This window comes from Tursiops truncatus, chromosome 4, assembly GCF_011762595.2.
Source record: "Tursiops truncatus isolate mTurTru1 chromosome 4, mTurTru1.mat.Y, whole genome shotgun sequence".
NCBI classification, from domain to species: domain Eukaryota; kingdom Metazoa; phylum Chordata; class Mammalia; order Artiodactyla; family Delphinidae; genus Tursiops; species Tursiops truncatus.
This window is the reverse complement of record NC_047037.1, coordinates 47,006,478-47,033,701: the sequence shown is the minus strand read 5'-3', so window position 1 is coordinate 47,033,701 and position 27,224 is coordinate 47,006,478. Positions and strand designations below refer to the sequence as shown.

The 27,224-nt window shown below is 38.5% G+C and overlaps 1 protein-coding gene and 1 long non-coding RNA gene across 8 annotated transcripts in view; one reads left to right on the top strand and one right to left on the bottom strand.

Moving 5' to 3' along the window:
* Window positions 1-16,211, bottom strand: part of LOC141278551 (uncharacterized) — a 44,472-nt gene extending 28,261 nt beyond the window's left edge. Inside the window, exon 1 of the long non-coding RNA XR_012331376.1 lies at window positions 16,074-16,211. This is a non-coding gene — a long non-coding RNA (uncharacterized lncRNA). The remainder of the gene's footprint in view (window positions 1-16,073) is intronic.
* MECOM (MDS1 and EVI1 complex locus) overlaps window positions 1-27,224 on the top strand; it is a 569,001-nt gene that overhangs the window by 424,131 nt on the left and 117,646 nt on the right. The window lies entirely within an intron of this gene.

Below are 27,224 nucleotides of genomic sequence, written 5' to 3'. Positions count from 1 at the left end.
TCCAAGCTCAGTCTACGAAGAACCCCCAACTGCTTGTTGAGGACCTGCCAGGAAACTGACCTGGGTGAATGCTCTGGAAGAGAACATGAGGTGACAAGAGGCTGAGATGCCATTTTCAAGTAAATCTACATGAAAGGGCTGCTTAGAAAGGTAGAGGTTGTTAAAATCAGCTTGGCACAGGGGCATGCTAGAGTTTACGCTGAGAAAAACTGGCAACATGCAGTGTTTGGGGCCTGAATCAAATATCCATTGAAGCTTTGAATAGTGTGGTTAATAGAAATCTTTTCAAGAATTTGATTTTTATAAATTCGCATTTTGAAACCACACCACAAACATCGTTGAGAATGCTGTATATATGTATGTATGTTTTTCAAACAGTTACTGGATTTCCATGTAAAATGGGGCCATAGTCCCCCATACTCCCTCTGTGGCTCACTTCCTCCTGTAAACGTATTACTCTCTACCAATGTGCCTGATGTTACTCTCTCCAGATTCACAGCTCACTGTGTAATTCTTATGCCAATTTCAGTACTTACTTCTCTGAAGGTTCCTGCCCTTTGTTTTTTAAAGATCAACCTTTCAGCTATTAAATTGACTCCTAACAAAAGCTTTTGTTGTGGTTTGCTTCTATCATGCTTGGAAGGACAGCAAATAATAGTGCAGCTGGAAAATTTCAAAAAAACATGATTCTTGTGTCCAAGTTGTTTTTCACTTTGTTGTAGAATGGCCTTAAAATGGCAGTTTCGGGTATGGTCTTTTAGGAAGCCCACCAGAATTGGAATAACTCAAAAAGGTGAATTCAAGAGAAAAATGAGAAATTCACAGAACCCCTTGAACTGAATTCCTTCTCACATGACCAGAGAAGAGGAAAAGCTTTAAATCTCTTCTGGGGTCTAGCTACACTGGCCTGTCATTTTGACCTATACGCATCGGGTCGGGGGCAATGTCATCTCCAAGTACAAGTGTACCATGCAAGGTGGGCTTCAGCTCCTCAGAACTTGTGCAAGAATGGCTTTAAAGTGGCATCATCTGGTGTCAAATTTTGAATGCTGAAAAGATAGGACTAACCACTTAGAATGAAAAAGACCCCTATTACTGAACTTCGTGAATTTGTGACAAACTAGACCAAATCTATAGGAGAAACTTACATTTGCGTGTCATTTCATGAAGCAAACAGTAAAAAATATAGTGAGTACTTGCTATAAGGAATAATATCCAAATTCTTCCCCAGCCATGAGGCCATAGGTTATTTGTCTTTTTACCTCTTGATCTCCCTTTACTCACTTTGTGTACTCCAACCGCACTGGCTTCCTTTCTGCTCCTTAAAGATTTCTCTTTCTGGGGCACCTCTTTCAGCTTCAGGTCTTGGCTCAAATATCACTTCCTTGGTAGAGACTTCTCTGACCACAGCTGTCTAAAGTTTCCTACTCTGTTTCTCCTAATCACATCATCCTGTTTGCTTTGTTTTCTGCGTGGCGATCACCATGGGCCACAAGTATCTTGCTAGTTTATTTATGTATTTCCTTGTTATGGTGTGTTCCTCATGCCCGCCCAGAGTATAAGCTCCTGAAATGCGGGGGACTCGAGTGTCTTGTTTACTTCCTCATCCCCAATACTTAGCCCGGCTCCTGGTGCAAGTAGATGCTCAATAAATGTTTTTTGAATAAATGAGTGGGTGAATGAAAAAGTGAATAAATGAAAGAACGAACAAAATACATACATTAGTGCATGAACTGTGTTTCTTTTGAGAAGCTTTCAATCTGATTCAATAGACACAACAAAAGGAAAATAGGAGACTATAATTGAGAGAAATCTGAGAGATCAAGACTATAGATGTAATAACACCCAGAACTGTGAGAGACATCATTACGACCAAGAATATTTGGGGACTCCTTTAGAAAGGGCATACTTCTTATGATGGAATGAAGGATAAGGGAAGAAAAGGTATTTAAAGAAAAATGTCTGTGAATGATGGTAAGATAAAAGTTCCAAAGGCAAGTTAAAATAAGTTATATTATTTATGCTGCTGTGTTAATACTAAGAACAAATTTATGCTCATGGTGGGAGAAGCCACTGAATATCCTATGGGGAGGGGGGTCAGTGAGAAGTAGTTCTGTATGTGGCAGTAACTGTCCTTGTCTACTGGGAAAGTGAGCCAATGATTGGCCATCACAATGACCAAGGAGGAGATAAAATTAGGCCTGGGGTAAAGTTTGACTATGGACCCTAAAAGGTGAAAGTGCCACTTTCTCTTTTCAGCAAAACCCTTGAGGCCAAACCAATCAGTCCCAGGACTGTGAGTTCCTTCAGAGCAGGATTTAACCATTCTAAAAAAGAGCTCAATGTGTGATTTGGGTTTCTGAGGAGAAACCCTAATTTAGAGCCTGATAGATATTCACTAAACATCTTTTGAATGATTGAATAAAAAAATGAGGAATTAAGTAGTAATGAATTGGTATCTTGAAAATCCATCCAAACTTCCTTTAGGAAGACTGGTCTATTTATAACATCCCTCATGAAGACCACCTTTGACCTAGTTTCCTAAAGAAAAGCAAATTGTCCTCTGTGTAAGGTATGATCGCTGCATCATCATATCATTAAGGAGGTAAGATGCTTCCTATCCCATTTCTCAAGAAAGGAAAAACTGGTATACTTGATAAAGGGAGCCTGCAAGGCAGAATTTTTTATTTTATTTTCGGCACTAACAGAGAACATTCAGAGAAAGGCCAAAATGGCAGATTGAAGTAACAAAGGTCTGGCTTAGGGGGAGGTGAGGTGAGTATGTGAGTTAGTGGCTTCTGAGAAGAGGTAGCTGCCTCAAGACATCCCAGAAATTTTCTGTAAGATGAGAGGTAAATTCAAAGAGAACATTCGTGTCTTCAAGTATAACCTGTAAAGAGCCCCCTGAAGTAATTCTTCCTTGACAGAAAATGCTGTGGAGTGCAAGAAGACAACTCAAAAATGTAGTTAAATTGAGCTCTTTGGAATTTTTTAATCTTCTTGTACTTGGACTTTTCTTTGTTTAGGTCTGTTGTATTTAATCGATTCCATGCTTCAGAAATATTTTTGACCCACGTTGGATTATGACACGAAAAGAATTCATAGCTGAAGGAATAGAGAATCAATACAATTAATTAGAAACTAGTCTTATATTTGTATGATTTAAAGCACAGCAGTGCCTGATTGTAGAGGCTTCTGAGATACATAGAATCTCATCCTCATGGATCTTGTCAACAGGGCAAGATGCTCAGAGGCCCAGCTTTTAATAATGACCTGCACGAGGGGACCAGAGGCTGTAGAGAGTGGCAGAAATTGAATCCACATCCAGGCCCTCATTAGCTCAGTGGGCCACTTTCACCTCGAAGGACCCTCACCTGACTCCTTATCTGGTGACCACCCCTGACATGGGATAGTATCCTCAGCCTCTCTGTGTATCCAGGATGAAGCCTCTCCTGCCTCTGGAAACTGAAGGCCAAGCAGGTGGTGCCATGGCCAATCGGAGAACGTAATCTCTGGGCCTTTGGTTTCGTTGTTTGGGGATGCTTTTGTGGCTTCTCTGGTGTCTGCTGACTGCCTTTTCACTGGCCTGTTTGGGTGGCCACCAGCCAACTCACAGACAGGGATGGTACCTTCCAGCTAAGCACGTCATATTTTCAGGTGGCATAAGGAAGCTCTTCAGCTCCTGTGTGAGGGGTTGGTAAGGTTGGTAGTTTCTTTCACAAGCAGAGCAGCTTTTATGGAATCCCTCTGGAAGATTGTACTCTAAGTAAACGGACCATTAACCAGAAAGCCAGAACCAGAGTTTTCAAGCCAGTGCTGTTAACGCTCACGTACATGTGAGTGTGAAAAGCTTCGACTATATAATCAGCATGTATTTTATCAAGTGATTTTGCGTTTTATTTTAAAAACATTGAATAGCATCTTCACTGTGTCCGACGTTGTCATACCCAGTGAGCCAAAATATGAGTGCACGGTGTGAGCTCCAAGAATGCCCCAGTTTGGGATTTAAAAAGTACGTTTGAGTTAAAAGCATAAAAAACCCTTAAACTTTTAAAACTGCAGACTATTGTATCTTTCTAACTCCAGAACAGCTCTGTCTAATGCTGTCCAACTTGGCAATAAAAACAAAATGAAGAAAGCCGAAACACTTTTAGACTCACACCAAGTATGTAGTATTTCAGCCTGACAGGATTATTCCTTGCCTGAAGTGACTTATGTTGGAAAGGGAAGTTTGCATGGAAATGACTTTGAGGTTAATTGTCATGTCATTAGCGTGATGCTATAATCACATCTCTGAATTTCCTTCATAAATTTCTTTTCTATTTTTATCCTGTTTTTATTTTTAATATACTGCTTTCTTGAAAAAGTCTACTGTAGTCTTGCAAAAATACACTCCTGTTTTTTTTTTAAGCCTCTTGAAAAACTGGTCTCTGCATAAATTATAGTTTATAAGAGCACAGTAATCTGTCCTCTTCTACTTTTCAGTTCCTTTTTATTCCTTGATCATAACATCCACACACATAATGAGTGATTTTAAATGATCAGATTTAAGTGGTAACCGGTATTGCACTGAGGCTAGGAAAAATAAGTCATGTGCTAATATTTCCATTATGACTTCCCGCTAGGGTATCATCCGAAATATGGCTTAACCACCATAGATAATTCTTTTTAAGAAAATCATCTGTTGAGCCAAATCTGTGGTAGATTTGCGGCACAGACTACAGTAGAGGAGGAACTCCGTTGAAACCACAGAAATTGCTCAGGAATGCTGCGAGATTGTTCTCATCAGATCGCTTCAATCTCCTTGGGCTGTTGTCAGTTCTCTCTGTGGTGACGGAAACACCGGGGAACTTGCCACTGGGTTCCCTGGAGTTCCCAGCATTGTCTGTTCACTTGACCTTTGAAAACATTTGTCTCAATTGTTCTTGAGCTCTGGGAGAAAGAATCTCAGATGAGAAAACAATTGTTCCCACCGGGAACACTGCTCCAAACCCACCCTTTGTTTTGGGCTCACTTTCACAGTGACAAAGTCCCTCTGACCTCATGCATACTGATTCCCACTTCTGGAGACATATCTCGAAATAATGTGCCTCATCATGAAATATTGTCAAGTTTCTAATCTTGTTTCCTTTTCAAAACAGGCCATTTTATTCCAGGGTTTGCACAGTTCTACATCTGTATCAATGACTTTTTGCACTGAGGTCTCCCCTCCCAATGCATTTCCTGAGCAAAATGATGGATCCAGCCTGACAGTCAGGAGCGGCCAAACTGGTTAAGTTTGCTGAGAGCAGATCTTAAAAGTTCTCATCTCTCAGGTGTGCTACTTTATGGTCCTAGGTGGAGTCAAAGGCTGTTCATGACATCCCTGTCCCCATAGCCAGAAAACCAGTCACACTGACTGATTACTATCAGCTCCTGTGGTCTGATACAGAGAAAGGAAAACCTATACAGAATTCTTCAGTTAGAAGAATTTACTCAATAGGGCATTTGGCAAATACATTCCTGGTAGAGGAAAGACAGGATATTATACCCAAATCACATCAGATAGGAGACAAAATTTTAAAAATAAGAATTGTGAAGTTCAGAATTCATATGTATGTGCTCTCTCTTTCTCCCCCTTTCTCTCGTATATCTTAAAATCAGAATACTACAGAGAGCTTACCGTTTGCTTTTTTCGGATTATAAGCACTTAAAATTTTTTTGTTCAATAAAACTCTCTAGTCCTTTTCCCATTTGTAAATATGAGTACTCTGTACGATCTTAACCTACTTACTAATCCATCATCACGGGCTGCTTTATAAAATAAAATAGTGAGTTTGACTAAATAGCCCAGATATTCTTTTTCAAAGAAGGAAGATTCAGTGTTCAGTCAGTGACTTGCCTAAGGCCACGCAGTGAAGGCAATGAAGACTGATGAGGTTAAGCCCCTCTTACAAGGGTCTGAGAGCGGGGGAAGGGAGCCTTTTTATCGTCTATGAACATCTTTTCTCAAATCAAAAGATGTCAAAGACTCTCCTGTCCAGTGCCATGGATACAACAAAACAAAACTTTTCTTTGGAAAATGGGGGAAATAGAAGTACTTTTAGTGCAGTTCTGAGATACAGCACAAGTCAGTTAAGCTCCTTGCAGTCAATAAGAGCTTTATGTAAAATCTCTGTACGTGAACGACCCTGGATAACTAGCTGACTTCCCTTTCCATTACTGATCATTGCATATAATCTCGTGAATAAAAAGAATACATTCACATTGTATGTAGATATCTAAAGGGGAAAAATGTAATTTCAACCCTCTGTTACAGTGTTCGTTTTATGACCTTGGGCAAGTTACCTAAATTCTCTATTACTTCATTTCCTCATGTGTAAAACGGGGGGAATAACTGCACCTCCTTGGCCCATAGTAGATACTTGATAAAATATTAGCTCCAGGCACAGAACCAGTGTGAAGAATTTACGGAAAAGTTTAGGAAATAAAATCTATGTAACTCATGAGGTTTAAATAGATAAAATGCTTTCTGCATACTTCTCACGAATTGCTTTACGCATCTTCATAATAGAGCTAGAAAAAAAGCTTCCCTTAGAAGCTCTGGGCCCTGTGGAAAACCACATTCTGCTTCTGTCCCTTAGCCTTTTTTATCCAGGTGAAATTAGGTCAAATGATTCCCTTAATGGGTTCATGGTTACGCATAATGTTCATTTCATCCTCCTTGCACTTGGATTAAAAAAGAAGTGTAGAGCATGGGTGGGGAGAACACAGCTTGAAGAGAACAAGGAGATGATTGGCCATCAAGGGCAGTGTGTAATGGAATGGATGAAAAGAGGCAGTGGAAGCTTACATGCTGAAATCAAGAGCCCTTTGCCAACTTCTCTTCTTCTATGTCACAGGAACCTTTTGGAACCATTACCGTTGTGTGTTACTTATTTCCCTTACCAGTCTGTGGGCTTTCAAGAAAAGATCTTAGGATAAGCCAGCTAATATTTAACCTCCATCTGCAAGACAAGATGATGGAATGGGGTGCCATTGGGTATGGGTCCTTTTTTTGTGTGGTATTGCACGTTTGGGAGAAGATACAGCTAAGACCACTAACCCTTGATAAGGCAGAGATGTTTCTCTCCTACGTGCTTCAAAAACACAAGCAACTCTTCTTACTCTTATTGACCCACTTCAGCCTACTCTGTCCCCATTGGTTTTCTAGATAGTGAGTCCAGGCATGCACCTCTAAGCAGCTGAGGCAGCAGAATCCTCACTGACCTAACATTAGTTCTTAACATACAGGTTATGGGGTATTGAAAGTGAAATCCAAATATCTCTCCACTTAGGATACATTTTGAATTTTTCCCATAGTTTATATATTCTTAATATTATATAGTTGTGTGGCTTTCATGCTAAAATTCACCTATTGATACCGAATGATACTATTTCTCTATAAAATTCATTTTAGAGCCCTCCCAATCAACACTTTCATTAGGATTGTCAATATCATCTGTCTTGATTTACCTGGATACTGTGTTCAAGTTAAACAAATACTTAAGTATGTGAAAATCTGAGCAATGTATTTAACAGACTTTGTGAACTTTTTTTTTTTTAATAAAACTTGGTTTTGGAAAATACACACATACATTTTGCCAAGACTTGCCCCTTAATGTTTAATCTTGTGGCTTTCAGGGGAAATCTAATTTGTATCCTTCGTTTATGCTCAACTCAACAGATTGTTGCAGTGTTAGCCAAGTGCTGGATGGCCTTACGGCCGGTGGGGCTTTTCAGGTTTCTTGATTCTCTGTGGTCCCTGTTGCTTTGCTTCTCGATCCCTGGTGGATCACAAATACTGTACATTTTAGACTCAGTCTCTCTATTTAAAAATTAAGTCACACTGTAAACAATGGGCTATCTCAGTATTTACAAGGGCTGGGAAATTATTTGTCGCCCTTCTTCCGATCCGCAGTGGCCTCACTCTATTTTTACTCTGAGGTTTGTTGAGACAGGTCTAAATATGATGACTGAGGCATAGGGTTTTCCACTGAAGTGACTGACACAGGATAGAATTGTGTGTTTCTGGGTATGGATGGCAGCGACCTGTTAAATGTCTTGGGGCTGGGTTTTGAGAGCACATGATATCATGGTTTCTCCCTTAAGCCATTCAAACACAGAAGCCACTCACTTGGGTGTGCATTGCTGGATGACCACTGAACCTCTACCTGACTCCTTGCCATTGCTTTGAATTTCTGTCCACCTGCCTCCTAGTCACACGCTCAATCAGGCTGGGTCTTTGTTTTTCCACAGACACTCCATGGCTGGTCTCGAACATAAGCTTAGGTAGCAGTAGTGTTGGTGATGAGAGGTGTAGGGGAGGGAAGACTTGAAATGGGCCCTGCATAAGCTGAAGTTCTCCATATCCTCTTAGATTATTCTCCACCTAACCTCTAAGCTACTTTCTATTGTGCTTCTTAGTACAGCTGTCCCACCACATCCTAGATGAAAAACCGGAGTCGGTGTGTATAGTTTGTATTTTTTCCTCTGAAATACAGCCTTTTTATGTTTTGGAGCAAAGACTGGGTAGTCCTGGCACTTAAGCGGTCTTTGTCTTTTTCTACAAGGTATGCATGTTTTTAAAACAGATTTTTTTAAAAAACTGGGAAGAACTCTAGGACACAGTAGTCAAATAGAGCATTCCAGGGGCTCAAAAGAAAATTCTAGAGTCACTGGTTTTCTTTTTCTTGAGAAAAGCTTCTGAGTTTTAAACCAGTCAGGAGTTCTAGGTCTTCCTCAGTGCTTTCCCTCCCATGCTCAGAACTTCCCTTTCCCCACCTTCCCTTCGTTACTGCTGCTTTGCTTCTCTTGGTTGGGCCCCTATCCTGCTGGAGGCCTACCTGAGGTCTTCGGAGTCACTACTAGTGGGTTGGAACTTGAAGCATGATGGAGGGGCTGCAGAGTCTTAAACAAAGGAGATACAGTTTCTGTTATCCAGAGTAAAGCATGAATAATTTTTCCCATATATGTATTGTTGAATCAAATGATTGTTACTACCAGTAATAGGGTACTTGTTCTGTCATTGTACAACCATATTTCTTTCTTTCTTTTTTTTTTTTTTTAACATTTTTACTGGAGTATAACTGCTTTACAATGGTGTGTTGGTCTCTGCTTTATAACAAAGTGAACCAGTTATATGTATACATATATCCCCATATCTCTTCCCTCTTGCATCTCCCTCCCTCCCACCCTCCCTATCCCACCCTTCTACCTGGTCACAAAGCACCGAGCTGATCTCCCTGTGCTATGCGGCTGCTTCCTACTAGCTATCTATTTTACATTTGGTAGTGTATATATGTCCATGCCACTCTCTCACTTTGTCACAGCTTACCCTTCCCCCTCCCCATGTCCTCAAGTCCACTCTCTAGCAGGTCTGTGTCTTTGTTCCTGTCTTGCCCCTAGGTTCTTCATGACCATTTTTTTTTTCTTTAGATTCCGTATATATGTGTTAGCATACAGTATTTGTTTTTCTCTTTCTGACTTACTTCACTCTGTATGACAGACTCTATGTCCATCCACCTCACTACAAATAACTCAATTTCATTTCTTTTTATGGCTGAGTAATATTCCATTGTATATATGTGCCACATATTCTTTATCCATTCGATGGACACTTAGGTTGCTTCCATGTCCTGACTATTGTAAATAGAGCTGCAATGAACATTGTGGTACATGACTCTTTTTGAATTATGGTTTTCTCAGGGTATATGCCCAGTAGTGGGATTGCTGGGTCATATGGTAGTTCTATTTTTAGTTTTTTAAGGAACCTCCATACTGTTTTCTATAGTGGCTGTATCAATTTACATTCCCACCAACAGTATATGAGTGTTCCCTTTTCTCCACACCCTCTCCAGCATTTATTGTTTGTAGATTTTTTGATGATGGCCATTCTGACTGGTGTGAGATGATATCACATTGTAGTTTTGATTTGCATTTCTCTAATGATTAATGATGTTGAGCATTCTTTCATGTGTTTGTTGGCAATCTGTATATCTCCTTTGGAGAAATGTCTATTTAGGTCTTCTGCCCATTTTTGGATTGGGTTGTTTGTTTTTTTGATATTGAGCTGCATGAGCTGCTTGTATATTTTAGAGATTAATCCTTCGTCAGTTGCTTCATTTGCAATTATTTTCTCCCATTCTGAGGGTTGTCTTTTCGTTTTGCTTATGGTTTCCTTTGCTGTGGAAAAGCTTTTAAGTTTCATTAGGTCCCATTTGTTTATTTTTGTTTTTATTTCTATTTCTCTAAGAGGTGGGTCACAAAGGGTCTTGCTGCAATTTATGTCATAGAGTGTTCTGCCTATGTTTTCCTCTAAGAGTTTAATTATGTCTGGCCTTACATGTAGGTCTTTAATCCATTTTGAGTTTATTTTTATGTATGGTGTTAGGGAGTGTTCTAATTTCATTCTTTTACATGTAGCTGTCAAGTTTTCCCAGCACCACTTATTAAAGAGGCTGTCTTTTCTCCATTGTATATTCTTGCCTCCTTTATCAATGATAAGGTGACCATATGTGTGTGGCTTTATCTCTGGGCTTTCTATCCTGTTCCATTGATCTATATTTCTGTTTTTGTGCCAGTACCATACTGTCTTGATTACTGTAACTTTGTAGTATAGTCCAAAGTCTGGGGGCCTGATTCCTCCAGCTCCGTTTTTCTTTCTCAAGATTGCTTTGGCTATTCGGGGTTTTTTGTGTTTCCATACAAACTGTGAATTTTTTTGTTCTAGTTCTGTGAAAAATGTCATTGGTAGTTTGATAGGGATTGCATTGAATCTGTAGATTGCTTTGGGTAGCAGAGTCATTTTCACAATGTTGATTCTTCCAATCCAAGAACATGGTATATCTCTCCCTCTGTTTGTATCACCTTTAATATCATTCATCAATGTCTTATAATTTTCTGCATACAGGTCTTTTGTCTCCTTAGGTAGGTTTATTCCTAGGTATTTTATTCTTTTTGTTGCAATGGTAAATGGGAGTGTTTTCTTAATTTCACTTTCAGGTTTTTCGTCATTAGTGTACAGGAATGCAAGAGATTTCTGTGTATCCTGCTACTTTACCAAATTCATTCATTAGCTCTAGTAGTTTTCTGGTAGCATCTTTAGGATTCTCTGTGTATAGTATCATGTCATTTGCAAACAGTGACTGCTTTACTTCTTCTTTTCCGATTTGGATTCCTTTTTTTCTCTGATTGCTGTGGCTAAAACTTGCAAAACTATGTTGACTAATAGTGGTGAGTGTGGGCAACCTTGTCTTGTTCCTGATCTTAGTGGAAATGGTTTCAGTTTTTCACCATTGAGGACGATGTTGGCTGTGGGTTTGTCATATATGGCCTTTATTATGTTGAGGTAGGTTCCCTCTATGCCTACTTTCTGGAGGGTTTTTATCATAAATGGGTGTTGAATTTTGTGGCAAGCTTTCTCTGCATCTATTGAGATGATCATATGGTTTTTATCTTTCAATTTGTTAATATGTTGTATCACATTGATTGATTTGTGTATATTGAAGAATCCTTGCATTCCTGGAATAAACCCCACTTGATCATGGTGTATGATCCTTTTAATGTGCTGTTGGATTCTGTTTGCTAGTATTTTATTGAGGATTTTTGCATCTATGTTCATCAGTGATATTGGTCTGTAGTTTTCTTTTTTTGTGGTATCTTTGTCTTGTTTTGGTATCAGGGTGATGGTGGCCTCATAGAATGAGTTTCAGAGTGTTCTTCCCTCTGCTATATTTGGAAGAGTTTGAGAAGGATAGGTGTTAGCTCTTCTCTAAATGTTTGATAGAATTCACCTGTGAAGCCATCTGGTCCTGGGCTTTTGTTTGTTGGAAGATTTTTAATCACAGTTTCAGTTTCAGTGCTTGTGATTGGTCTGTTCATATTTTCTATTTCTTCCTGGTTCAGTCTTGGAAGGTTGTGCATTTCTAAGAATTTGTCCATTTCTTCCAGGCTGTCCGTTTTACTGGCATATAGTTGCTTGTAATAATCTCTCTTGACCTTTTGTATTTCTGCAGTGTCAGTTGTTACTTCCCCTTTTTCATTTCTAATTTTATTGATTTGAGTCTTCTCCCTTTTTTTCTTGATGAGTCTGGCTAATGGTTTATCAATTTTGTTTATCTTCTCAAAGAACGAGCTTTTAGTTTTATTGATCTTTGCTATCATTTCCTTCATTTCTTTTTCATTTATTTCTGATCTGATCTACAACCATATTTCTTTGTAACATCAACTATAACTGTGATGTACCATGTGTCACATGGGAAGGGAGATGTATCACATTTTTTATGGGAAAATGAGTTCTAATTTCCAAGCAAGAAATACATAGTTGGACTTATACAATCTACTAAAATTTTTAATTGGGAGCTATTTTATTCCCAAACCTCATATTAAAAATAGAGAACTTTGGACATGAGATTTGCCAATATAGAAGCACAGATCCTTATAGCCATTCTTTTTTTTTTTTTTTTTAAGAAGATGTTGGGGATAGGAGTTTATTAATTAATTTAATTATTTTTATTGTGTTGTGTCTTCGTTTCTGTGCGAGGGCTTTCTCTAGTTGTGGCAAGTGGGGGCCACTCTTCATCGCGGTGCGCGGGCCTCTCACTATTGCGGCCTCTCTTGTTGCGGAACACAGGCTCCAGACGTGCTGGCTCAGTAGTTGTGGCGCACGGGCCTAGTTGCTCCGCGGCATGTGGGATCCTCCAAGACCAGGGCTCGAACCCGTGTCCCTTGCATTAGCAGGCAGATTCTCAACCACTGTGCCACCAGGGAAGCCCCCTTATAGCCATTCTTATACCACAGAATCAGTGGTTACCATATCCAGTCCCATCACTTCATAGACGGAAAAACTGAGGCCCAGAATGGTGAAGTCATGTCTTCTCTGAGTCCTTAGTATTCCCTGCCTTTGCATTTTCTTTAAAAAAAAAGAAATGTAAAAAAAACCTAATTGTTCTATGGAAGAAGGCACTATTCATTCTTAATGGAATTTCTTTTTATTCAATTTTGTGGTGTCCACAATGAGATTATAAAAACAATAATTTGATTTAGAAATCTTTCCAGCTTCAGCAAGGTTACTTTGTGGAGTTGTAGATAAATGACCAGAAGAAAACTTCACAAAATTAGCGTTTACACTTAATCTGGCAACGAGCTATAATTTGATTGGTAAAAAATTCATTTGGTGTACCTCTGGCCCTTTGCTGCTGGATAATGAAAATTTATATCTGTGTTTCAGACATCTGGGGAGGGCCTGACAGCTTTGGGGCCGAATGAAAGATGATGTCACACTGACCCCTGTCAACATTTCCTCACAGACTGGTTACCCAAAACCCAACAGCAGTCACACTTTTTTTTCCCCTGCCAGAGCCGACTCTCATTTTATTTTGGAAGGTTAATGACACTGTAAATCTAATAGGCCATTTTAGTGCCATCATGTGGATATTAAAAAATCATGTGACCAGTCAGGGCACCATATGTGGGGTTCGCTGTTGTCTGATGGCAGGAATAAGAGGCTGTAACAAGGCACTGAGGGCAGCCAGTGTTTGGAATTAATTTCAAAACCATAGTTACCTTGAAATTAATTTGGAATCTCTGCTAATGATTACTGCTTGCCATTTCAATTAAGTTCGCTTTAATAAGCTCGCTAATATTGGACCCCGGAAAATTCTTTGTTACTTTTAAACTTATCAGTAACTCATATTCTGGGAGCAGCTCTGACCAAGAGAACTTGCTGTGATGATAAAAATGTTCTCTCTCTGTGCTGTCCAGTATGGTAGTCTCTGGCCACATGTGGCTACTAAGCATTTGAAATATTGCTTGTGGTCTGAGGAGATGAATTTTTAAATTTAAATAATGTAAATTTGAAGAGTGACATGTGGCTAGTGGTTACCATTTTGGATGGGACATCTATGGAGCAATTGTAAGATAAGACCAGGAGTATCGGAAAACAACAACAGAAATACCATTTCACTCAGGTCTTTAGTCTGCCTCTCACTGGTGCCAAACTACTTGGTGACACAGATGAAGTCTGGTTTACCTTTGTACAGAGTCAAATTATGTAGAACAAAGGAATGGATAAATGAATGAATGCAGCGAATACATGGATAATGACTAAATGAAAGCAGGAAATGTAAAGTGATTATTCCTGTTTTACGTTTCTCGCTGCCCTTTCTCTGAGTGACAAGTTAGGCAAATATCATAAAATTTAAAAACCAGGTAAATCCTTAATGATCACTTAGCCCAACCCATTCAAAACCAGACCAACTGACTTCCAGAAGCTGCCCGCTGACCCTCCCTGAAACATCTCTTTCAGACCCTGAAAAGCCCACGGGCCCAAGATGGCCATAGGCAATGAATGGACAGTTTCTGGGCACATACTTCAGCTCCTTGCACGGGAAGAAGTTGAGGAGGGAGGAAGCAGTTCTCTTTGGATAGTGGGATCTTTGATTGTGTGGCCAAACAGAAGTATGTAAAGAGACACGAATAATTTGTGAATTTACTCCAAAATGTCATTTACTGAAGTATTTTTATTGTTTTAAATTTATTTTAATTCTTATTCTTTGGCCTTGCCGTGCGGCATGTGGGATCTTAGTTTCACCACCAGGGATCGAACCCCCTCCGCTCGCAGTGGAAGCGCGGGGTCTTAACCACTGGACCGCTAGGGAAGTCCCTGAAGTATTTTAAAATATTCATGATTTGTATCTAATGCTACCCTCATAAAATTATGATGAGGAAGATGGCTATAGTGATGATGATAATAATAAAATAACACTATTAGTTAACATATAGTTACTGCATACTGTTTCAGAAATGGTGCTAAATTCTATGCAAGGATCGTCTTTTTAATCCTTTTAATACTGTGAGATAGTTCTGGTATTTCCCCCATTTGAATGATTAGGAAAAGAAGAGGGTGTAAATAGCTTGCTCAAGGTTATGCAGCCAGAAAAAGACAGAAATGGCTTTTGAGTCCAAGCAGCCTGAAACCAGTACCTACACCACTGGGCATTATTCTATACTGCGTCTTTCCCTAACCTCCCTCTTTGGTTTCATTGATTTGTTCATTCATTCAGCAGATATTTTTTTGAGCCTCATCTTTGGGCCAGGCACTGTTCTAGTCTCAGGAAATACACTAGTTGACAAAACAGACAAATATTCCTGCCCTCTTGGACTTTTCCTTCTACTGATAAGAACAGTCAATAAATAAATTAAGAAAAATATGTAGCTTATTATATAGAAATAAGTGTTAAGAAGGAAAAAGAAAACAAGTAAGAGGAATATAAAGTGTCAGCAGGTGGGGGGACAGGTAGAAACTCTTCTCACAGTTAGGTCTCACTGAAAAAAGAAGTAAGTTTTATTTTCTAATTATACATTAAGGCTCCTAATTTTTTGCCACAGAGTTAGCTATAAGTTTACCTTATAATCTAGGAATGATCTTAAGATTTTTAAGAAGACCTGCTATAGAGTGATATTCAGTAGAAGCAGAACAATTGAAAACTCAGTACCTCTGCCCTTCAAAGTATTTGCAAGTGACTCCTTTGATTCTGTGACCCTTCAGTGTTTGCTTTTATAGCAAGTGAGGATAATGTGCTGAATTTTACAGTTGCTGCAAAAAAGGGCCACAGCAGTGACACTGGGAGGTACAGTGTGCTACGGATGTGACAGGTACAACACACTCAGGAGCTTACCCGTGGTTCAGGATATCAGAGAAAATCACACACACACACACACACACACACACACACACACATGCAGCTACACAAGTGGGGCTGGGTGAGTGGGAGGAATGGAATAATTAGGAAGAGAGTGTTCACTGCTGAATTTGCAAGCCCACCCAAACCCATTGTCATGATGAATTTAAATTCAATAAGGTACAACACTCTCTGTCAAAATAAAATTGTAAAATTAATTAAAGAGAGAAATTTTAAATCCCCAGAATGAATATAGGCAAGAAGTAGCAGGCTTTTTGCAAACCTAGTTCAGGATGATTAAGAAATAAAAGTTAACAGTGATACAGATCTCATTTGGTACTGTTCAAACACAGAATAGAAACTTGTACTAACCTGACACAATATTCCACAGCTTTTGAAGTCAATTTGTGTGGCCACAGGTTGTGGGCTTTCTCAGAGACACTGCCTCCCCCTACCCGCCGGGTGCATAGCACTTGGACATTAAAATATTCATTCCAAGCACAAGGGAAGTGTCCTTTTGTGATCCCTGGCATCACTTCCTGTTTTTCCTTATAAACTTCCCACCCAAGTGTGGCATTATTGGGATCACTGCCTAAAGTAACTTTCCATCACATTGGCAAGTCCCTAAGGTTTTTAGTGCCTGCATACACCTGATTTTAGAGCCCTCCGTTAAGATTTAAAAGATTCTACTACAAATTAAATAGTAGCCCTGCTTTTCTGATGACTCTGCTGAAAGTTTTATTTTCTTATATTAAAATATTTTGTCAGAATGTCACAAACTGTCACACAACTTTGATTAAATGAATCATTTTTTTCTGTACCTTTTCAGAATTCATGGATTTTTGAAACTTTATTTTAAAAGCACAAAGTAAGACTCCTCTTTCCTTCAATATAAAAACGTAATTTCTAGATCCCCAGCCCTCAAGCTATATTATGAAAGTTTTAGCCTGGCATGATTTAAGTGGTCAAATTATTGCTGTCATAGGCATTAACTTCACTCTAGAGTTATTAAAAAATATTTAATCAGAAACACTGAGAATTTAGGATGTATAATGAAATTGTTGTCAGTGTCTTGGCCAGGCTGTAAATACCTATTATGTTTGTGGGTGAGTGAGATAAACTACTCTATGTTGGTATTTTTATAACTTTTAAATTACAGACACGATATTTATTTTGTCAAGTATTTCATGTAAGTAGTTTATTAACTGTGGACAGTTTACCAAAATACTAAAGAATTTGCTACTTTGTCTTTCTGAACTTGAGCAGTATGAAGTGTAATGTTCTAGCTTAGTACAAACCCCAAACGGAACCCTGTATCTGAACCTTTCCTCTTTTTGTTTTATGCCTTCTTGAATCCACAGAAGTGTTTTGTCAAAAATCAAAGGAGGTATAGCAGTGTGTACATGTCAATCCCAAACTCCCTAACTATCCTTTCTCCCAGTAACCATAAGTTCAGTTCTCTAAGTCTGTGAGTCTGTTTCTGTTTTGTAAATAAGTGCATTTGTATCATTTCTTTTCAGATTCTGCATATAAGTGATATCAACGATATTTCTCTTTCTCTGTCTGACTGACTTCACTATGTATGACAATCTCTAGGTCCATCCATGTTGCTGCAAATGGCAGTATTTCATTCTTTGAGTAATATTCTGTTGTATATATGTACCACTTTGCTTTGCTGTACACCTGAAACTATCACAATGTTGTTAATCAACTCTACTCCAATATAAAATACACAGTTTTTAAAAAATCAAAGGAAGGTGCCAGGAAAATAAATCCAAGTCTAGCTGTAGTTCACTTGCACAGGCAAGAGATAAGAAATTTGACCTGTGGGGGTCAAACAGAAGTGAGGAGAGAGCCACGTGGTCAATGCTTACTCTGACATGCTAATCCACACCATTTTGTCACCAGTTCATCCTCTAAGTCTGTGGTGCCCACTGTCTGTATAGTGGATAATCTGCCTCCCTGTTACCTGGCTGTGCAAGGAAGCCAAGGTCAACCCATGGGGTAGGGGTGTCAATTGTTCTACATGGTACCATTCCTGTTTGTGTGGCTATTAGTGGCTAAACCCTGTGGTGGATTTTTATGACTTTTAAATTATGGAGCAGTATATGTATTCTGTTTTAAGTGATCTATGTAAATAGTGGATAAGGAGAGGGCTTAATGTGCATTTTTGTTTAGAGAGAAGTTTGCTTAAATAAGTAGTGCATTTGTTTCTCCTCATTTTAGAAATAGCAAAAAAGATGAATGCAGGAAGCTGGGGGGAAACCACACCACCTCATGACCTGGTGGCCAGTGATCAGATGTCATGTAAGAGATTTGGGAACGTTTCAACTATTACTTTTAAGATACACCTACACCTGAGCACTGCTAGAAGCAACACAATTGATTTCTATATTTAGGGTCAGTAGGAAATAAAGAGATGATTTTTATTTTCCAAAGAAATTCATCTATGTCTTCCATACCCACAAGTTCTGAATAAGGAAAAGAGGATTGCTGTGAATCTGGTTAAAACAGTAAATTCTTTGGGGAAAAAATAGTTTTAATGGTGGTCATTTTGACATCAAACAATGGCAACCAAATGTTATTTTCTCCATCCTCTCATTAGAAAGGAGAGATCTGGAACTTAGGGATCAGTGATAGCCAGCAAACTTTCTTATTGTGCGACAAACAAGAGGTGGAAACACCGCTGAGCTGACTCCACTCAGAGGTCCAGAAAAATTAAGGTTGACACTAAAATAACTTTGGCTTACACACGACTCACAGTGAACGCTAAATAATGAAAAAATATGTCTTTTAGGTCTAAAATTTTCTGGGTTGTGAGAAAATACAGAGCATAAATCATATCAAACTATCCCTGGCATTAGGCCTTCAGGATGCATTTGTTTGAAATCAAGGGCCAAATTGTCTGGAAGAGTGAAAACTGCTAGATGCCAGCGGAGGCGGGATGCCAGCCTTGGAACTGACACGTCATTCCTGGAGCGATCACGACCCTAGTTTGCCTTCAAAGTGGTTCCCTTGAATTGATTTTGTAAATTAACAATATTAGGCCTTCTGTAGGATAGAAAGTGCAGTAGTCACATGGCTCTTACTGTACCCAGCAAGGAAATCTAAGTTCTTTTGTAATAAAATGGTCCTGGGGGGGGTGGGGGTGTGGCGGGGGAGGGTGATTTTGCCACATCAGGTAAAGGAATTACATTCAGTTTTCAGGCAGGTTTAGTGAGGAATTTTAATAATGAGAGTAAAAATCAACAAGCATAACTTTACTAAAAGACTCTTAAAGGGAAAGTGAACTGGCTCCTGTTTTTACAAGTGTATGTAACCCTTGTTTAATGGTGCCAAGCATCAATTGTTCCTAGTGAGTAAGGACATAGGATATGGCAAAAACTCACCGCAATTTATTACCAGAAATTTATTTATTTCTTTTAATGTTTTAAAAGAAATGGAGGATTTCGGAAAAGGAGAATTTCCACGGATTCATGTTTAAATTTACCATAAGTGATTGATTAATCTTTGTGTTCTGTTTTTTCTCCAAGGTCAGTTTTACACACCATATGAAATTGCTTCTTTAGAAGAAAGTCTGCTTTTTTCAAAAAAGGAAAGGGAGGGGAGAGACAATGACTCTTCTGGAAAGTACTTCATAAGACTTTTTCTGATTGGTTTTTTGTTCTTTATTTAGGGAAGAGTTTAATCCAAAGAATATTGTGTAGAGAATAATTACGTAGCATGGAACTTAATATAAACTTAAAAAAACATGGCTTCTTTCAGTGAATGATACTGGCTTTTTAAAAATTGCCCTTCTATTTTCAAATTTCTGTAAGAGAAGCCTGGGCATTTGGCTTTCTGAATCTTCTGAGTTTTGCAGAGGGAATTCTACTTGGATTTTAAAAACATATAATATATATAAAAAATATAACACTATATAATATATATTTTATATATTAGAGAATATTTTTCCTTGTAAACTTTGACTTATTTATTTAGGTGGTAGAAAATTATAAAATAACAATCATTATGTTGGCACCTCTAATGAAGGAAAATATACTTATTAATGAATCCAGGTATATATAGATACTTTTCAGAATCATCCACTACAACATTTCTTAAAACTCATTTTGAATTACTTATCTTGTAGGATTTATTAGTATTAGGTTACTCAATGACTTAAAGGCTAAAGAGAGTTAAAAACAAACAACAGAAAAAACCCTTTTCCTCATTGAAATGTGACCAAGAACTTGTGAAAGCTATACCTGAAAAAAGATTTACGAATTTGTTTTTCATCAAAACGGAGTTTCCTAGCGTTAGTTTTCTTTTTTTTTTTAAGTTAATAATAAATGTAGTGCTCCTGAGCTCTATTCTTCCTGTTTGCAAACGTCAATGTGTCCCTTCAAATGTGTCTTTTCCATTATTTAATATTAAAGGCCTAATTATATGATTAAGTTAAATTGGACAAATATATGCTGGGCATCCCCTGTGTGTTTAGTTTTTGGCTGCTGGCACTGCAAGCTGAGTGAGGCCTGCTTAATCCCACTGACACCCATACATGTTACTTTTCTTAAATGTTGGCTTTTACAAAGCCACAAAAGGGAACAAATATAGCTGTTGCCTGCCTTCAACCAAAATGCTCTAGCAGTTGAAAGATGGGGGCAGTGTAGACACTCAAAAATGTTTTGGGATCTTTAGATGAATGGTATCATACAGATGTGTGTTAATGCTAATTCTTTGCTCTCAATCACTTGTTTTCAAGGACACTAAAATCCATGTAGCCTCTAAAAAAGATAAATAAGGGCAAGTCACTTTTCTTCCTCAAGTCACAGACTAAAGAAATTATTTCAGATAATATATGGCCCTTCAGCCATGAGAGCAGGAAGTGTTTACTGCTGAAGTCGGGGTCCCAGTTGGTAAAATAAACGGAAACTTCTGGTTCAGGTTTAGGACCCTCTTTCAAATAAAAACTTCATTTTCTCTGGGTAAAGAAATTGATTTAATTGTATATTATTAGCAAAATATTAATAAAGCCGGGCAGTTTTTAAAGAGTACAAAATATAACTATGCTGTTTTTTTTTTTTGCACTAAGAGCAAGCTAAGTTTGTTTATAAAGAAGAACCTAAAACCATCAAAAGAGCCTATGGCATTTCCTTCTCTGGCGATCTTTAAAACTGGTTCAGGCTCATCAGTTTGGAGTTAATCAAGTGTGTCCTTATTTGAAAATGGACCCCCATCCCACTCTCAGTAAGGTGAAAGTTGAGCTGTAGAGTAAAAATGGAGCAAAAAGATGATTATTTCAAATGGAATAAACATTTTTTAAAAAGGGAAAGTAAAGGAAATTTTCAAATTGCCAAAACAGGATAAAATTAACTAAGCTCTCATATATTCCTTTCTAATTTTTTTTGCTTCTTTTTTGTTTTTTGATCTTCCAAAATGCTTTTAAATTTGAAACTTAACTCTACTTTTCACAGGCATAGTTCTCATTTTTTTTTATTACTATAAAGACCCATTACTTTAAGAGCTATATTTTGAGCACTTACAATGTGCCTAAAAGCTACAGGTCGAGCATAAAGCAGATAGATATTATCTCTGGCCTCATGGAGCTTCCATTCCTGCTGTGAAAATTGATATTCTATTAGTAAATAAATAAGCAAATTCCAAACAGTAAAAAATACAAAGAAAGCAACAAAGTGAGGTAATGTGACAGTACCTAGGGTTAAGCTTTGTGATGGGGGGTGGCTACTTTAAAGGAGGAGGTGAGGGAAGTTTCCCTGAGAAATGGGTTGAGTGAGGTCTGAATGATGGAAGGATCTGGTGATGTGAAAATCAGGCAGGAGAGCATGTCAGGCAAAGGCAACAGCAGGTGCAAAGGCCCTGAGGCAAGAAGGAGGTTGCCATATTTGGGGAACATCAGAAAAGCCAGAAGCATAGTAAACAAGGGGAGAGTGGAATAATAGAGGCTAGTTGGGGGCCAGAACTGTACACATAGTGGAGGTAGCTGATTACTTTGGTTGCCTGTGTTGTTAGGTCTTCACACTGTTTTAGAAGACAGTGTAAATGGTCACTTGTTAAGTTTGGTCCCCTTACAAGCAGTTAAGCACATGTGTTTCACCCCGTCCCTTTTATTCATTAACATTAGAGTTAACTACAAGCCCTGTTCTGCAGGGAGTATGGTAGGGCTGTCTAGGTCATGGTATAAGTCTGAATTTTATTCTAGGTGCAATAGAAAGCCATCAGAGCATTTTAACAGGGGGGATGGCATGACCTGATTTATGCTGTCTAAAGATCACTCTGGTTGCTGTGAGGAGAACCAATTGTAGGGATAATAGTGGAGTGACTGCTGCATTGAATGGCGATAACTTTGAGGAGGTGGAAGAGAGAGAGAGAGAGAGACATGCAGACAGTTTCTAGATATATTTGAAAGAGAGAACTCCCCAAAGTCTTTTCTGACGGATTGGAGGTAGATAGAGAGAAAAAAGAGAAATTGAGTCTAACTCCTATATGATTGGCTTGAGGTAATGGATGAGTTATTTTGGGGGTAGAGATGAGTGAGACAAGAGAGGCTTAATGAGGAGTGGGTGGGGAGGGAGGTACTTCAAGAGTTCCGAATGGACGAAATGAAATTTGAGATATCTATGAAACATTTAGATGGAGATGCAAGTAGGCAACTGGATAGAAAGGTCTGGAACTCAAAAGTGAGGTCAGGACTGATGATATAAATTTGAGAATTGTGAGCATAGATGGTCTTTAAAGTCCCGGAACTGGATGAACCGTCTTCAGAAGAGAGTGCAGAGAAGGAAGAGGGCTTAAATCTAAACTCGCAGATTGGGATCGTTGATATGTAGCATCGTGTTTTTGTTTGTGTGTTCATTTATTTTTTTGTTTCTGCTTTTTGCTAACCTGTCTGATCATTGAGATAGTGTCTCAAGCCTCAAGGGACAGCATTTGGCCCTTGGAAGTAGAAAAGTGTATCTTAGAGAGATCTCCTACATTGCCGGTGGGAATGTAAAATAGTGCCTCCACTTGGAGAAACAGTTCAGAAGTTTCTTCCTCTGTAGTCCAGCAATTCAGTCCTAGTTGTTTACCCAAGAAAAATGAAAACTTGGGTCCACAAAAAAACAGGCAACACACATTCACTGTACTGTTAATCATAATATCACAGAGCTGGAAACTACCCAAAGATCCACTAATAGTTGAATTAATAAACAAATTTGGTGTATCCTGCACTGGAATACTACTCAGCGATAAATGGGAATGAACTATTGATATATGCCATGCAGTGAATGAATCTCGCAGACCTTGTGTTGGGCAAAAGAAGCTGGACACTAAAGAGTATATACTCTCTGATTACATTTATATAAAATTCTAGAACAGGGAAATTAGTCTATACTGATTAGTATAGAAAAACTAATCTATACCGATCAATAATTGCCTGGGGAGGGTCATGGAGAAGGGGAAATTGACCGCAAAGGGACATGAGGGAGATGGAACTGTTTTATGTCTCAATTGTGATGGTGGTTACGTGGCTATATACATTTGTCAAAAGTCATCGACTTACTTAAAATGAATGAATTATATCTCAATAAAATTGATTGCTTGATTGAGAGAGAGAGAGACTGAGAGTACTGTCTCTTCTGATTAGTTAGCCCTAAGTCATTTTCTTATCACATTGGTAACATATTCTCCTTGATTACTTCGAGAAGTCTCTTTTGTACTGCTTAATATCTGTCAACGTGTCACTCAATTACTGCTATCTACTGTATATTGATATCTATTGTGTATTTCCATAGAATCCTTAACAGTAATGCCTCTGTGCCTTTAGAAATATGCTTCTTCACCTTTACGTGGCTATTTTGATCCTGACTTTAACATATAAGTTGATTTAAATAAAATATATCTAAATATGTTCTAAGTTGCTAACACCATTAGTTTGCGATATCTATAGCAATGTTATTGACTTGACAAATTCCACTCTTTTTTTAATAACTGACATCTTCAATCAAAAACAGAGGCTGTTATGAGCTTTTTTGAATAGATAGGAAACTGGAGGGAGGGCATTTTATACAAGAAGCATCACAAATTTCAATAAAAGTACCCAACTCTTTCGCTTAAAAAATTATAGTATATATATAATATATATTATATAAATATATTATATTTATATAATATAATATATATTATATATAATATATAATATAATATGTATAATATATATTATATAAAATATAATATATTATATATATATATATAAAATCTCAGCAGAGTGCATTATAATAGAAAGATGAAGGGCTTTGGAATACATCTGGACTTGAATCTCAGATTTGCTACCAACCAGCCATGTGAGTGTGGGCAAGTTCCTTACTCTCACCGAGTTTTAATTTCCTTATCTATAAAGAGGTAAAGTAATAATTAGTTTTCTATCTTGTTGTAAGGTTTAAAGATAACACATGTAAACTTTCCAGCACAGTGTCTGACTTGTTATAGGGGCTCAAATATGAGAGTTGAAATTCTATATGTAACCCCTGTTATCGTGCACATTGTCAGCATGGTGCGAGGTGGGGAGGGGAGGGAACCGAGAAGAACTGCTTCTGAATTTTTAAAGGACTGCAGAAATTGATTAAAATATCTCTGAGTTCTAAACTATAAGCTTTTCAATGTGAGGCCACATTTGATGAATCTTATCAGAAGACATGAGCAATTAAGCGTTAATTACCTCAATCTTTTGTGAAGTTCATGATTTTTTAGCTTTGGAAATAGAGTATCAAGAAGAATCATCAATATCATCTACACTAGGAAGCACTCTTTTATTCTTAGAAACAGATAGAACTTCATCTGCATATAACACACACACACACACACACACAAATATACATTATGTATATACATGGAAGGGTTTTTTTGTTTGCTTAAGAAAATTATGTCTTTAGCCCTTGTGTAACCAGGATTCTGAAAGCTAATAAACGTCCCTGTTACCTTGTCAAATTTTGTATAGTCTTTCTGTTAAGATAATACCCATATTTTTACAAAGAGCTTCCTACGTGAGTAATTGCTGCTCTTCGGATTTTACCAGATATTAATTATAGTTTATTCTCTGCTTAAGCTCAACTCTTACTGTAAATGTGACTTCCGTCTTCTGTGTATCCAGATGGGATGTTCTGAGATAGTCTCTTCTTCCTGAGGATATGGAACTCCTTTCCAGGATACACTGAGAACTATTCTTAACCTGGAACTCCTCTACATCTTGTGTCATCCTTCAGAGATACTGCACCTTTCCTTGCTGCCTGACCTGTCATTTATGTGCTCACTGTTTATTTCCCAGCTATTTTAGGAAGACCTTTCTTCCTCAATGATGAAAGCACATAACCATGAAGTGAGTAGCTATGGATAATCTTGTAACTCCTTCGTTGAGGAAAGAGGTCACTATGTTTAAGATCTTTTTGTTCTTTACCCTCTATCATCATTTTGTTTATCGAGACGCAGTTTAAAACTGCTTTTCAAGCCATTTTCTATTACACATCATTTTCCTACCCCAAAATATGTTTAATATTTCCATTTGAATATAATAAAATAGTCAGCTACCTTGTGGACCAGTGCCTGTTAACCCTGGCTGTTCACTAGAGTCATCTAGGAAATTGTTTTGCAAATATTGTGCCTGGATCTCCCACCTAGAAATTCCAACTTAATAAATCTGTTGTGGGACTCAGGCTTCATAATTTTAAGCACTCTGCAGGTGAATTTTTTTTTTTTTTAACCGGTACGCGGGCCTCTCACTGTTGTGGCCTCTCTCGTTGAGGAGCACAGGCTCCGGACGCGCAGGCTCAGCAGCCATGGCTCACGGGCCCAGCCGCTCCGCGGCATGTGGGATCTTCCCGGACCGGGGCATGAACCCGTGTCCCCTGCATCGGCAGGCAGACTCTCAACTACTGCACCACCAGGGAAGCCCTGCAGGTGATTTTTGAGTGAAGCCAAGGTTTGAGAAACAGTGTTCGAGATGTAAAAAGGTTTTTGCAAGAGTTAAAACACTACACCCTTTGGAATTATAGAGGTTTTCTCGTTCCTCCGAAGAGTCACCGAAGTATTCAACTAAGCATTCTATAAATTGGATGGCAAGGGCGTAAAGGAAGCCATAGTTGCTGAAGACCCTGAGTTTTTTGAGTTTTGCATTTATTTTTCTCTGGGCTTATCTTTCACTCAGCAGGGAATTGACCAAGGAAGGGAACTATGTTGGGGGATAATGTGCTGATAGTGCAGAGAGGGAAATGTGTTAAGATTTGACCTTGCTTTCATCCCAACCCTGCCACAAACAAGCTTGGATTCCTGGGCAAGATAATCTCCAGACAAGATTCACAAACATGATGCATCAGGGGCTGGGAAGATAACGTGAATGTGTGAAACAGGAAGAGTGGACACTGGCACAGCAGCGGACTCACTCCCATTCTCCAGGGACTTACCGATCCTCATCTCCGGCCAGTCATTTCTATGGGAGAATGCAAGTTAGGTGTGTTCAAATCTTTCCAGTTTTTAAGAGAAATAGAAATTCTCCTTTTGGGGTGAAATTTCCCAGTTACTTATTGACATCATTAGATGCCAACCTTTTTATGTGCCTTACTTATATTATTGGACTTCATTTGGACCCCAGGCCACAAGTTTGCAATGTCTAGGTTAGATGATTTGTAAAATTCTTTCAGTTTTAACATTCTAAGATTCTAAGAGATCTAGTTAGGACAAAACCAGAAAATACTCCCTTAAGATGGAAAGTTCCTATTTGCATATGTGCTTCTCTTAATTTTCCTCTTCTTGAATCTTCCCATTTCTCCCTTATTCCACGGGTCCTGACAGTTCACTCTTTCTATTCTGACCCATCCTAGAGTTGACATCTCAAGAATGTATACAACTATTGCTAACACACTCTCTTTACATTATATAGAGGATCCTGTTGTTATGTCAGAGGAAAAGCTTGTCTTAACTTTTCAGAAGGGAATGGAATGTACAGTATGGTATGGCTTATAAATCATTTTCAAATTAGTATTCTGTACATCTGGAGAAGAGTACATTTCTACTCATGCATAAATTGCCTATGAACACATTTCAAAAACCTACGCTTAATCTCAGCAATGAACATTTCAAAAAGTAAATTAATATCTTCAAGGGGAAGAAATACAGTATATTAAACAGGAACCCACTAGAAACTCGATAGTTAAGAGTCTGTCAGCGTTTCCATTATAAACCCTGTTTTTGAGGGGTTTATAACTCACTTATAAAAATTCATCCTAGGCTGGGACTTGGCACGTAAGGTCTCAGCCCGGCAGCTTGACGTGATATTAGGTCTGAAGGACCTCAGATTCTTGTCAACGGGATACTATTTTAAAGCTCCGCGATGAGGTCTAAATAAAGAGAGGGAGTTGATTTAAACCCGCAGAATCCAGGAACTGCAGAGTAAAACTAAAATAACCGCTCTAAGATCAGCAGGCTGTAGCTGGTTTCACAGAGCCCCTCACCGTGGTCTCCTCTGAACTGGACGTCTCGTACTGTGTAGGG